We start from the raw sequence: 16,226 nt of genomic DNA, 5'->3' as shown, positions 1-16,226 counted from the left end.
CTTACAATTTTACTCAAATTCACCGCAAATCTTACATCTTTTAGCGGTGACACCTCGACCCGGGAACCAATCTCAAGACGGTGGTTCTTATAAGATTTCTAGATGCTAGGAGAGAGTTTTCAATTATTTCCCGTAAAATTTATTCTTCTGAAGCATCTAACAGTAGATCTATCATAGCAGAGAAAAAAAAGCTGATCAAGATCAAAGTTTGAGAGAAGAGCCCAAAAATTTTAGTTGATTGCCTCCAACATAAAAATTTTCTAAACGAGAGTCAAAACCTTGGGCTGCCAGCTGTGAAACTACCTAACGTTCCTCATATCTAAAATTGAACTAAAAAAGTAAATGAAATTTTGGCTGAGATTTACAAAATTTGTTGTTTTCTGAACGCTAAGCAAAAATTGTTGGAAGCCGAAGGTTTGCTTGTAACATTTTCTGTCCATTTTTGCGCCCTTTTTGCTCAAATTGTGTAAAAATTGATCCGGTATCTATTAAGGAAATCATTTATTTGGTGATTATGGCAGTTTTACACTTAATATTAAGGAACGAAAGACAAATTCGGAGAAAAAAGTAAAATAAATGTATCAATTTTGGTTTACAAGTGCTTTTGATACTTCATTTCTACCACAGGAACTGAGCACAAATATATTTTAAATGTTTAATAGTGATGTAAGTTTACGTGATCCAATTTTCATATTTTAGTAGAAAACGGGAAATTAAAAATCTTTCATGCACAATTTTTTTTCCCTTGACTAAAAAAAACTAATTTTTGATGAACCAATAGAAAGCAAATCGAAGAAACCAGATCCGCTGCAGATTTTTGTTTGTGAAAAACTTCTGGATAAAATGTGACGATTTTTTTAGATTTGCGACTAATATGACCATCAAACATGAACTTCAAACACGAACTTCAAACATGAAATTGATTGAACTTTTTTGTAATGAAAACTTTTATTTTGGGCTAACTAGAGAGTTTCATCAAAAAGTCAAACTAGAGAGTTTCATCAAAATTTTAAAAAACGGTTAACCCGTGATAAAAATTGATACCAGCGAAGATTGGGGAGACAGCAATATTCTCAATTGGCCGATTCATCATGTTTTTGGGTTGGTCCTTACCAAATTGTTTTAAGGCCACATTTATGAACATGTAACTGCCGGTGTCAGGAAAATTTACCCAATGCAATTACACTCAATGTCAAAATACCCAGAGCCGTTATACCCAATGGCAATATACCCAATGCTATTATTTCCAATGTACTTTGATATTTTCGTTCAAAAATCCGACAGCAAGTGCAATTTTCGTTCAAATTACCCGTATGTTTTAACATATTTAATGGCCATAGCCATGCCTCAGCGGCCCATCGGACTTGATATAAAACTATCACAACCGAACAAGTGATTAAGTTATTGTGCTAAATGGCATTGGCCATCCCTTAGCGGCCTGTGGGACTTGATATGAAACTATCACAACCAAAATGGGATTAAATTATCCGCTTGTTAAATCATACGTGAAAAAGCTTTTTTCTGCTAATTAGTACTCGGATTATTGAACGAAAATATCAATGTGAATTGGGTATATGGCATTGGTTATTTTTGGCTTTGGGTATAATGGCATTGTGTATTTTAGCATTGGGTATAAGGGCATTGGGTAAATTGTCATGTTACCGTAACTGCCTTTTATAATTGTAAACCGAATGGTTTTTTAAGCCAGCAATAGGGTAAATTCGGCAGTGATGTGTCTTGAAAGAGAGAATTTTGGTAGTGCGTTGGTTATGCCATTCTGAATAGCGTTACCATTTCTTGAAATTGAAATCCAATAACTTTTTAGAGAGAGAACGGGAGAGAGAGAGAGAGAAACACTTTATTGTTCGTGCTATTTGCACTACTTAACAAACTGATAAGATGGTACAATTGCAACGAAAAAAATTAAAGACATTTGAACAAAAAAATTACTTTATTGCCCTGAATGCTTCAAAGAATCATTTTATTTTTTATATAGCTTCAACCAATAAATAAGCACAAAAATTTGCACTTAAAACACTTTAAAAGTGAGCATTGGTACACAATATTAATGAAATCACATATAGGGAGTGCTCCTTTATTGGTTTTTGTTGTATGAATTAATTACAATAGTAAAAAAACTAGTTTTTTTTAAATCTCTTAAAAAGATTTTGGTGCTCCGAATAAATATTTTCAAAAAACTGTAAATATAAAGTCAATTTTTAGTTTTTTTTAGTTTTGAGATACGTGAGTACCACTGGCTTCATCAATTTATTAGCCGAAAAATTTTGCAAAGGCGAGAAACCTTCGGCGATTTTTAATCCGCCCTTTTTTCAAATCCATCAACCTGCGGCTCTATGAAAAAGGAAACATCGCAGCTTTACGATGAGCATTTTTACACAGTTTGAAGTTTCTCTGAATGTTTCTGCAAAATTTTGCAATATAACATTAAGATAATTAGGTTTCCGATGAATTCGAATTAGTGGCTATATACAATCATATAGCTCCCCAACTTTAAAATGGATCTAACCTATCTTCAGGAAACCAAATTTGCTAATAATGTCCAGTATCCTCTGTTTTAAGTTATCACCCTTTGAGCAAAATTTGATCTCGGTCTTTGAGCTTTAAGATATCTGTAGGCTTCGTGAGAAATTGTGTAAACACTCTGTTGACATATCTGGCAGCTTACTTGAAACTATTAACTATTGTGTTTAGCTAAAAATAATCACAATTGACAGTTTTGCTGATACAATATTTATGATTTTTGTATCATGATCATTATTTATAGGCGCAAATTTTAAAATCTTTTACTTTTTAAGAACCTTTTAGTCTAAAAGTAGCTGTTAGAAAACTTTGCTATGATTTGTCATCTTTTCTTGTGCTTTTCCACATAAAATAATTTGAAGTGTGTGCCTCAGTTTAATGACGTGGCTCATGTTCCATTGGTTCGCCCGATGTAACAGATTTGCAACCAAGTTTGTACAAGCCATAAGGGTGAGCATCTTGTTCTAACAGTGAAATAAATCCCCAAATTGTATTCACCTTAAAAAGCTGCGTCTCTTAGAATAAGAGTAGAATTAGGGTCGCAAAATTTCGAGGTAAAATTCAATTCCGTAAAAGTTTATCGAAACCTATAGGCAGATTAGATAGGAAAAATTAAGAAAAAAGTGAATTTAAGGTAAAATTATTAAATTCGCATTATCCACTCTTCCAAGGTTTCCTGCACGGCAGAAAAATCTTTTCAAATTGCTTCCCAAATTTTAGAGAAGGAATAAAGCAAAGGTCTCAATCCCATTAAATTTTTGCATTATCTCACCAACAATCTCGACAATCTCAACAAATCATACAACAAAACAAAACGAACGAAATTTTAAAACACGGAAATAAGGAAACCAAATAACAGCAAAGTTGTTCTTGAAACAATCACAAAAATCCCTGGAAAAATACGACTAATTTTTATTGTTTCCAGACTGCGGATATGAATCGATCAGTTAGATATACTCGATTATTTTTGCGAAAGACAAAAAAACTATAAATATTGGTTTTTCTGAATAGTTTTTTGGTGAGGCAAATTCTAACCACAAAATTCTGACTTAGAGTCCATGAATTCCAGTAGAAGCGAAGTCAAATCAAAAAAGATATGTGTCCTGCAACAACAAGACAACAAAAGAATTTTAAAAAAAAGTACGACAATTGTACAGTGTAAGAATTTTTTTTTAAAAAAACCTAGAAAATAACAAAAAAATTCAATCTTCTATGGACCAGAGGGAGGTACCACAAACATATGATTAAGAATTGAAGTGCTAACTGATGTAGTATAGAGTTTTGCTGTGCTAGAAAAGCTGCGCGCTGACATATGGCGACAAATTTAGAAACCATTTGGATTGCATCAGGTAGCTGATAGGCAACAATAACGGCGGCGATTAATAATTTCCATTAGGCCTCAATTTCGCTGTTGAAGAAAATCAACAAAAACGTTAAGCTCGATCACTAATTTTGAAAGTTGATCAAGCGAGAAGTCACTATTTCATACTTTTTCAAACGTCCCACTTTTTTTTCAAGATTTCACGTTTCATATCACACCAGACTTTGAACTTAATCAGTTTTTCGCTCACTTTTCACACTTGACTCGAAGATTTCAACTTACAAAATGGTATGAAATGAGCAATCAACTGAGGGAAATCCTTGGAGAAAATTCTTGGAAGCATTAAGCCATGTTTCTTAGAAAATTTTATTGGAAGCCCAATTTTTTCTCATGAGACAAAGCATACACTTTTTAAAGATAATTCAAGGAGATAATTGAAAACAAAAAACAGTCACAAAATACAACAATTTCGGCAAAGAGGAGTTTTATAAGGTTTATAATTGAGTCAATATAAAGAAACATGTTTATAAATTGCTCATTTTTCTAAAAACCATGAAGAGTGACAATGGGAGTGAAACAAGAGAGCCGGCTGACGACCTCTGCTATCCATTAGCTCCTACACTAAAATCGAACAAATCAGAAAAAAATGATATTTGGGTTGAACGATTATTCAATCAATTGTTGGATAGATTCGCTGAACGAGAATTGCAATGTTACTATAAACTTTAATTGTATTCTCTCTTTGAGTTTTGACCAGCGAAGTTGGGGTCTAAAAAAGTTAGAGTATAGTTCTGAGAAGCCTTCAGCAATTCGAGCTCAGCCTTGGGTGCAAGCGCTCTCGGCTTTGAGCTCTAATTGCCTTAGGCTCTCAAGGACTATACACTAACGTGTACTTAAATTGACCATCTCTGCTTAATTTGAGCCAGTAGCTAGTTAATCAAGCCTAGGAGTGAACAAAGACGAACTTTTTGATTTCATCAGGCAATCAACGTTAAATTAAGCTAAAGAAACGAAGCAAAACCTAATTATTAGTTTAATGTGTATATAGAGACAACCGCGTCATAGAGCCGCAATACTGTCCCTATAAAAAAAATTATTCTATTTCTCTTTGTATATCCACTATATTTCGCTTCTTGTACAATTAACAACAATCAGTTCTTGTCGCACTTGGTTCAATCCACTAGTATCGAGTTAAGCTGGTAATTATCCATTATCAGACGGATAATTTGTGTTCTATCCTCACTGAATACAGTGAGGGTATCGCAGATATCTAGTTTAACAAGCGGGACAGTGTAAAAAGCACGCAAAACCAAATTTCGAAAATAACATATAAAAAGTAACAGTTTAACACTTTTTTATAAAATTTATTTTTTGCTAATATTTATATTAAAAAAACAATTATGATGAAACATGGTCGAAGACCCAAAAAATCTAAACTCACCATTACTACCTTTAAAACTTTTATCAAATGGATCAACAGCCATTTTATTTTAAATTTTTGTTTTTAGATAAGGTTTCTTACTATTAATAGTATAATTAGTAACATATTTAATTTTAGCTTCATATCTAACGTTTTTATGGTCTTGAATTGTAATTTGGATTTTAATAATAGCTTGAGAGATTCCTTTTAACTTTTGCTCTTCCTCTCCTTTAACTGTAGGATAACATTAAGCTTTATCTTTGAGGAAACATGCCTCTATAATAGTATCATTAGACATTTCGTGTTTCATTTTTCCTAATTCGCTATTACTCAACATTCCAATCACTTTATTTAACTCTCCACTAATACTACCAACCATAGGAAAATAATCTTCATGAATATAATATCAGTATCAATATAAAGATAACTACAATCTAACTCTTTCTCAAAGTTTTCATATATAGCTTTATACATAAGCAATTTGGCTTTCCCTAATAGAACAAACCAATATAATTAAAGTTATCGAATTTTACATTTCCTCTTGTGTACTGCAACCAAGTCATCATCAATTTCTAGAGCATTTTTAAAACTAATATTTTCTACTAATTTAATATTTCTAACCACATCATTAAAAACTCTACATATTGTCTATTGTACATTTTTTCTATTGTTTTACCATAGAATGCAGTATTCAATACCTCAAAGAAAGCTGCACCAAATTCATCTTCATTAGTTTTAGCTTTTTTTTTTCTGGATATTAAATTCTACGTATGATTTTAACCACAAACTCTTACTATACTCTAACTTTTCTTTAATTGAAATATCTTCCAACCTTAAGCCATTACTTAAATACCAATCCAACATCTCACCAACAATCACTATGTTTTCTTTGTATGTTTTTTTCAACATTAATTTGGTTTACAGTTTTTCTTTTTATGTTTTTTTCTGCCATTATTCAAATTGGCTAGAATCTGCTTTTATCTTTTCTTCAAAGAATGGATATTTTATCGACTTTGCTTATAACTCTTTACTATACTTAACATCAATGGTATAGATATAACCTTAAGTACTACTAGACATCTCATAATTAACACTATCACAAACTTTAACTTCACCAGAACGTAAAACTTGAACTAACGCAAAAGCGTATAATGAGTTGAACTCTAAATATTTTAGATAATTCTTTTTACCTGTATACTCCTCAGGCCCTTTTTTTCTTTTTTTACATATTATATAACAATGATCTAATACTGAAGCTGACCCACCTCAATTACCATGTTGAATTGTATCATAAAAGTTAACTTTATCTTCTTTATAATTTTTTAGTCTAACATTATTATATTTCAATCCACATAACGAATTTAAACCTGGAGTAGCATATGTGTAACAAGGATCAAATTAATAATTGTCGAAAGACATTATTTTTATCAATCTTTAAAATACATCTATTGACAACACATCCGTTTTCAAGTACAACATCAAATAATCTATTATTGTTTTACATCCAACCTCTCTCCAAAAATCTAACGCTTGCTTATTCTCTTCATCAGTAATACCACATTGTTTTAACTTAGAATAAAACATTTGTTTGGATGGTAATTGGGTTTCAATTAGTTTATCTAAACTATCTAACCATTCATATGCAAATATACCTTAACCTCTCTCTAACCCAGGTTTGTTTAATGTATTACACATGTTATATATATTTATTTAATTTATTTTATTTACATATTTTATTTTATTTTATTTTTATTTTATTATACATGTTATATATTATTTAATGTATGGTACACACTATTTATCACTTAATGTGTGACTTATAGCATCTAAACTAAATGGATGGAAGAACCTAAACACATCTAAAAATTTAACTTGTCTCATATCAAAGCTAATATAGTTTCTGTCAGTTTTAGCTCATACTTTCATTCTAATTTTTTTTTCTATTGTAGTTATGAGTAGGTGATTATCATTATTAGATGAATTATATGCATACATTGGTACAAGCGTTTTCTTAGCTTGTAGGTTACATTTGTTGTGGGCATAACCTCTAAATTTACCACTTAGGTGATCATGGTCTCTAGCAATGTCATCACCCATGTCCTCGTAACAATAATAACGGCCAGTATATAATCGAGTAACAGTCTCTTCTTTAAGTGGAATTTTTATTTTATTTATATCTTAAAATAATTTATTGTTATTATAATCTACTCTACTTATAAACCAATCAACTACATCTTCCCCGCAATGATTTTCATACTTATCTTTAATATATCAAGATAATCACTTTTTATATATAACCCACAAGCAATGGGATTGCGTTTTCTGTTTTTTTTTATTATACATTCAAAATCATTTTCCATTGTGAAAGGTACTCTGTTTTTTAGTGGAATTTTTCAAATTTTAGACACTGATCTTTATGGAATGTTCTTCTTGTTGTATGCTTCTGTGTATTACATAATTCTAAAAATTTGTTTAATGCATATTCAGTTTGAATTGGTACACAATATTTTAGACATGAATAACCTTCTTGTCTAGATAACTTTCTCAATAAGAATGATGCAAGTTTATATAGGAAATAATGTTTATCCAAGTTCAGTATTTTACATCTTTCAGGATCGTTATGATTGATTAAAACATGATTAATAGTAATTTTAGATTAAACACACTGAATAAAACTTTATCTTTGTTTAACTCTTGTATTTTTTGTGATTCCTGATATCCTAATTTTATCTCATTATTATACTCTGTTTTATTATAATTAACAACTCTATTTGGATTATGTGATGCAGGATGTAGGTGAGCAACTAAAGACCACAAAAAACATATATTATCATTATTCGTTATGTTTAATAATTTATCAGATGATTATGGGAGTTTTGCATGACAACAAACAGTAGGATAAAACCTTTGTATACACATAGTTCACTAAACAAACCTTTGCTTACTCCAAACAGATTGATTCATCTCTTATTCTTGCAGTCTAGTGTCCAGTTCACTATTCAACATATCCAATTCATAAGGTCCATTATAATGTCTAGTCATTAGTCTAAGTGTGAATTCATCTTCTTCTAGCTTATCATCTGTAGGTTTTGTATACTTTACTACAACAAAAATGTTGAACTTAATATGGGGATTTTTGTTATACATTGTCTCTAATACTTTCAAGAATTTAGGATCATCATAATTACCACTAGTTATCATTATTTTATTAAACTTCATTTTATGATCTACTCCTAACTCATTAACTTTCTCTCGCCGCTTCATCATGTTTATTTTTATTATTATATCGAATATTACATATCTTACAATAACATGTACTTGTTTTATTATCCTTAGATATATTAATATCTTCAGTTATTTTTTATCTTCAGTTATAATAATATATTTAATTATACCTTTAGCATTGTCTAGATGCATCTTGATTTTTAAATGTTGATCTACACTCTGTCGAATTAGAGTAGACTTGCATATTCCACATTCAAACCTACTCCCATTCTTTATTATTTCTCCATTAATTACTCCTACATTATTCCTATGTTTTACTGATTCTATAGGTTTATTCTATTCAGTATCAATATCAATATATATATATATATATATATATATAAATATATATATATATATATATATATATATATATATATATATATTACAACCATCACAAAATCTTAGTCCCTCTAGTTCAGGAAACCGTTCATCTATCTTTTGTTCAATACTTCATTACTAACCTTTATTTCCTTCTTTTAGCTCTCTCAATAATTTTATTTATAATAGATACTCGCTCATTCTTTTTAGGTTTAAGTGATTGAATATGTCTTGAATATTTCCTTAAGGACAACTCCTGATCACAATCATCACACTTCATCTTTTTATTGGTATTTCTTTTAGACTCTTCCTTGACCTTCATGTGTAGATCTTTTAATGATTACAAATCCTCCTTTGAACCTGTATCTTCTGATGAATCTGAATCTGAATCTGAAGATCATTTCTTCGATGCTGGATCACAGTCGGACAAAAATTTTGCGTCAGCCTCGCGCATAGCCTCACGCATAGCCGCTTCCCGTTAAATTTAGTAGCTTCTTTTTCATATGATTCCTTTATTTGTTCATTTACAAGATTAAACATGTTGATTTTTCTTCATTGCTTCTTCTACTCCCAACTTTTGATTCTCTTCACCTCTTCGGGGTTTATTTTTATTCATCAACATTTTGATGAGACTACTAGAATTAGATTGTTCATTTCCAGCTCCAAATTAAAGGCTATCGATAAAATCTCAATCACTCAATTTTATAGGACAAATTTTTGAAATAATGTTCCTTTTATAAAATTTCACAAATAAAATGATTAGTACCAATTGTAATAATTGTAAAGAAAAAGCTTGGTGTTAGAGTTTTGATGAATGTCAAAGTAAACCATTCGCGTGCTTCATATGTAAGGATACGATAACATATAGGGAGAGGCATAATCATATAGATATTTATTATAATAACCCCAATCAATATCTAATATGTAGAATGTAATAAGTAAATAAACACAATTCTCTATACACATTTGTACATTTTACTTGTAGGTTATGCAACTAACTCCATAGACACAGATTTGGACACACTAAAGATTGATTTAGAGAACATTTAGTGAAATATAAAATTAAAATTTAGTCTATAATTTACCCTAATAAAACGAGTTTTTTCCACCGCAAATGATTATGCTTATATTTATTATATTAATATCATATTGGAATTATTGAAAGATTCTGATTTAAGGAAGATTTTAAAGGATATAGGAGAGTTGTAATAGAACCATTGGTAATAAAAAAACATAACTTCATTATATATTGTCGATCTAATTCAGGTAAAATAACTTTTATAAAAAAAAATTTGTTGTCTATTTGGAACAGTTAGTGTATTCTATAAGGATGACAATGAATGGTTAAGATTTAATATACATGGTGTTGATGATTTAAAATTATTAGATGATTTGGGAGAAAACATTAGAATACCAGCAATAGGTTCATTATACTCTAGAAGTAGACATCAAAATATTAATATTATGTGTGTAGATCATACATTAAAAAATTTAAATAATAAAGCAAAAAAGAACACACCAGCTATATATATATATATATTATATATATATATATATATATATACATTTAAATATATATATATATATATATATATATATATATATATATATACATATATATATATATATATATATATATATATATTATAAATAGTTCACAACAATTCTTCGAAAGAGTACAAGATAAGTTTAAAAATGATTCTAATCTATATAGACTTAAACATTAAATTTATGGTTTTAATTAAATACAGTACAATAGTGACTCATACATTGTATTAGATAAAGATAAAAGTGTTGAATATGATTCTAGAAATGGTGATCTTTATATTAAGAAATATATTGAAAAAAACAGAGTTTAATGATAAAGGATTTAATATACTAAGTGGTTATTTAATAGATAGAATATTAGAACCAACACAAATTAAACATAAAGAATTAATGTTCTATTTTGAAGAATATTTAAGAGTAAAAAGAGATCATTTAGTTTTTATAAAACATACAAGAGTAAAAAGAGTATGTAATGAGATACGAGATACAAATTGGATATATTGCTATACTTAGTATATTTAGTATATTTGGAATAATATATAGTTACTATCAAAAACAGGGTTACGATAAAAAAATAATGATAATATTAAAGGTATAGATATAATGAATAGAGATAAGGAAAGATTAAATTAGGAAAAGTTAACAATTGGTTATAGCATATTTAACACTTCAACTTTAGATACCTTATGTACATTAGCCATTAGTTTTAAATCTATTTTTCAACTAATGATTCTATTAAATCTCTAATTAAGAATGACGTTAAATTTAAGAGAATGTAATATTGAAAATGATATTCGTAGTGGTTATCCAGAACATGAACTGATGATGTTTTTTAAAAAATTCCATAGCAATTCAATTGTAAGATGTATGAAAATTATGCAAAAACAATAAAACGGTTTTCATTTTATGGATAAAAATGAAGATAGTCGTACAAACATTACAAGAACAGTACAAAGATATATTGATTATACTGATATTGATGAAAGTGATAGTTTTGATCATATTGATAACAGTGAAGATAACGAAAAAGATGAATTAAATAAGATATTCATGTAAAAATTTATAGAAGCAATATTATTTCAAAAAATCGTCTTGTAAAAATGACTGAGCGAAACTTCATCGATAGCATTCAATTTTTATGTTGAATTGAACAATCGAGTTCTAACGCTAATAATCTCACCAATTTGTTGATGAATAAAAATAAACCGCGAAGAGGTGAAGAGAATCAAAAAGGTGGGAGTAGAAGAAGCAACGAAAAAATCAACATGTTTTATCTTGTAAATGAAAAAATAAAGGAATCATGTGAAAATGAAGCTACTAGGTTTAAACAACGGGAAACGGCTATGCGTGAGGCTATGCGTGAGGCTGACGCAAATTTCTTGTCCGACTGTGATTCAGCATCTAAGAAAAGATCTTCATCTATAAATTCAGATTCAGATTCATCTGAAGATAGAGGTTCAACTGAGGATTTGGATTCATTCAAAGATCTACCCATCTATGTCAAGGAAGAGTCTAAAAGAAATACTAAAAAAATAAGGTGTGATTTTTGTGATCAGGAGTAGACATCAAAGAATTATTCAAGACATATTCAATCACTTAAACATAAAAAGAATGAGCGAATAATTATTAGAAAAAAGTATTGACAGAGCAAACAAAAGTGAATAAAGTTATTAATGAGGATATTGAACAAAAAATAGATAAATGGTTTCCTGAACTAGAAAAACACAATTTTTTTTAAGGTTGTAACATAAAATCTAGATAATGATACTGATTACAATAGACATATATAAACATTAAAACATAGGAATAAGTTAAGAATAATCAATGGAGAAATAATAAAGAATGGGAGCAAGTTTGCATGTTTAATATGCAGGTCTACTCTAAATCAAAATAGTGTAGATCAATCTTTATAAAAAGGAGCCTATGAATAATGTTAGTGGTGTAACTTATATATTTATATATTTGAAGATATTAATGTAACTGAAGGTATTATTATATCTAAAGATAATAAAACAAGTGCATGTTTTTGTAAGATATGTAATATTATATATAATTATAAAAAATAAACATGATGAAACGGATTAACTTCAAGAAAGTAATAAACAGAAAAGATTTGCCGATAGGAAGTGACGAGAGAAAAATAATGAGATAGGATTAGATCAAAATATGAAGTATAATCAAATAAAGATAACTAGTGGTAATTATGATAATCCTAAATTCTTGAAAGTTTTAGAGACAATTTATGAAATACATCACCATATTAAGTTTTAAACTTTTGGTTTAGTAAAGTATACAAAACCTACAGTTGATAAGCTAGAAGAAAATGAATTCACATATAGACTAACGACTGGAAAATATAGTGGACCCCATGACTTGGATATGTTGAATAGTGAACTGGAGACTAGAGCCCAAGAACAAGAGATGAATCAATCTGGTTGGAGTTTGCAAAGATTTGTTTAAAGAACTATGTACATACCTAGGTTTTATCCTCCTGGTGGTTGTCAAGCAGGACTCCCATTCGCATCTAATAAAATAACAAACATAAAGAATAATGATAATAAATGCTATTGTGATGTTTATTTGCTTATCTACAACCTCAATCACATAATCCAAATAGAGTTAATATTTATTATAAAACAGAGTATATTAATGAGAAAAAAATTAGCAAACCTCTCGCCTCCTTATGGATATAAAGAATTACACAAAATACAAGAGTAAAACAAAAATAAAGTATTGTTTAATGTATTTAACCTAAATAAAAAAACTTTTTATCCTGTATTAATCAATCACAATGATCTCAAAGGATGTATAATTTAATACTGGGATAAACATTATTTCCAATGTAAAGATGTATTATTCTTATTGAAAAAACCTTCTAGACATAAGTCTTATCCATGTCTAAAATGTTGTGTATCATTTCAAGCTGTTCATGCGTTAAATAAACCTTTAGAATTATGTAAAACGCAGAATCATACAGGAAGAAGAACATTCCATGAAGACGAATGTCTAAAATTTGGTAAGTTTCATTTTAAAACAAAGTACCTTTCACTGAGGGATATTATTTCAAAAACAAAATAAATAACGAAAAACACATTCTTATTGCTTGTGGGTGTTTATAAAAAGTGATTATCCTGACATATTAAAAGATAAGTATGAAAGTTATTGTGGAGAAGATGTAGTTGATTGGATTATAAGTTGAGTAGAATATTATAAATAATAATTATAAAATTAAAAAATATAAATTATTTAAAGATAAAATTAAGGTAAAAATTCCACTTAAAGAAGAGACTGATACTCGATTATATACTAGCCGTTATTATTGTTACGAGGAAATGGGTATTGACATTGTTAGAGACAACGATCACCTAAATGGTAAGTTTAGAGGTTATGCCCACAACAAATGTAACCTACAAGCTAAGAACACGCTTGTACCATTGTATTTATATAATTCATCTAATTATGATAATCACTTATTCATAACTACACTAGCAAAGAAAATTAGAATGAAAGTATAAACTAAAACTGACAGATTATATTCGCATTGATATGAGACATGTTAAAGCGTTAGATATGTTTAGGTTCTTCCATCCATTTATTTTAGGTGCCATAAGAAGGCATTAAGTAGTATATAGTGTGTATCATACATTAAAAAACAAATAAAATGTATAATTAAATAAATGAAATTTTAAAAAAATTAAACAAAATTAAATAAAATAAATAAATAAAACAAATTAATTAAATATATATAACATGTATAAAACATTAAACAAACATGGGTTAGAGAGACGTAAAGGTATATTCGCATATGAATGGTTAGATAGTTTATGTAAACTAATTGAAACTCAATTACCACCTAAGCAAGTGTTTTATTCTAAGTTAAAACAATTTGGTATTACTGATGAAGAGAATAAGCAAGCCTTAGATTATTGGAGAGAGGTTGGACGTAAAACAGTAACAAATTGTAAGATGTTATTTTAAAAAACAGATGTGTTCTTATCATTGGATGTATTTGAAACGTTTATAAAAAAGTCTTTTGATAATTATGAAATAGATCCTTGTTATACATATTCTACTCCATGTTTATTTGGGTTGTGTGGACTGAAATATACTGATGTTCGTAAAAAATACAGTTAATATTTATGGTACAATACAACATGATATCAGAGGCGGATAAGTTTTTGTATTATGTCATTGTCATAAAAAAAATTAAAAGTAGAGAAAAAGATCCATTGAAGTTAGGTATAGTAAAGAATTACAAGAACAGACAAAGAAATATCCATTCGTTCCAGAAAAGACAAAATCAGATCCTAGCCAGTTTGATGAATGGCAAAATAAACAAGAAAACTATAAACCAAATGAGAAGTTAATGTTGAAACAAACAGATAAAGAAAACTGTGTGATTGATGGTGAGATGTTGGATTGGTATTTAAGTAATGGTTTAAGTTTGGAAGATATTTCATTTAAAGAAAAATTAGAGTATAGTAAGAGTGAGTGTCTGAAACCCTATATAGAGCTTAATATTTAGAAAAGAAAAGAAGCTAAAACAAATTAAGATGGCTTTGGTGTAGTATTCGTTAAGTTAATGATTAATGGATTCTACGGTAAACAATAGAAAAAGTGTATAATAGACAAGATGTAGAGTTATTTAAAGATGGGGATAGATATATTAAATTAGTAGACAAGATTAGTTTTAATAATGCTGTAGAGTTTGATGATGACTTGGTTGCAGTACATAAAACAAGTGAAAATAAAAAGTTAGAGTTTTATTTATATTGGTACTGTCATATCAGAGAAAGCAAAACTGTTTATGTATAAAGCTATATATGGATACTTTGGCAAAGAGTTATATGTAGTTATCAATGTACTGATGCTGACCATATATTTATAAATATTAAAATTTCTATGTGTGGTAGTATTAGTGGAGAGTTAAATAAAGTGAGTGGAATACTGAGTAATAGCGAATTAGGAAAAATGAAAGATGGAATATCTAATGATACCATTATAGAGGAATGTTTCCTTAAAGCTAAAGCTTAATGTTTTACTACCTTTAAAAGCGGGTAAGAGAAAAATTTAAAAGGAATCAATAAAGCTACTAATGAAATCCAAATTACAATTGAAGACTATAAAGACGCCATCTATGAAGCTGAAAATAGATATGTTACTAATTATACTATTGATAGTGAGAATCATCATCTAGAAAAAAAGAACAAAAAAAATAGCTGTTGATCAATTTGATGACAAAGGTATTAAAAAATGTAATGGTGATTTTAGGTTTTATGGGTTTTCGACCATGTTTCACCATAATTAATTTTTTATATAAATATTAGCAAAACATAAAATTCATAAAAGAGTTAAGCCGGTAATTTTTACAAGTTATTTTCGCAGTTTGGTTTTACGTGCTTTATACACGGTCTCACTAGTTACACTAGATATCTGGGATACGTTTACTAGAGTCAGTGAGGATAGAACCCAAACTATCCGCCTGATAATGGATAATTACCAGCTTAACTCGATACTAGTGGATTGCACCAGTGAGACAAGAATGCTAGTTTTTAATTGTATAAGAAGTGAAATATAATGTTTATACAAAGAGAATTAGAGTAATGTGCATATAGGGACCGTCTCCCGGCTCTATGACGCTGAGGTCCCTACATACACATTACTTACTAGGCTAATTTAAATTGGAATTATATACAAATTGTTTAAAAACTAAGTTTTTATCTATTAAGTTTGTAACTAAGCTGATACAGGTGTAAACTAATCTAAGTCCCTTAATCTGTCGTCTTTGCTTGAAGCTTTGATGAAGCTAAA

The sequence above is a fragment of the Convolutriloba macropyga genome, chromosome 9 (genome assembly GCF_964194025.1).
Source record: "Convolutriloba macropyga chromosome 9, txConMacr16.3, whole genome shotgun sequence".
In the NCBI taxonomy this organism is placed as follows: domain Eukaryota; kingdom Metazoa; phylum Xenacoelomorpha; order Acoela; family Convolutidae; genus Convolutriloba; species Convolutriloba macropyga.
This window is presented reverse-complemented; position numbering follows the sequence as displayed.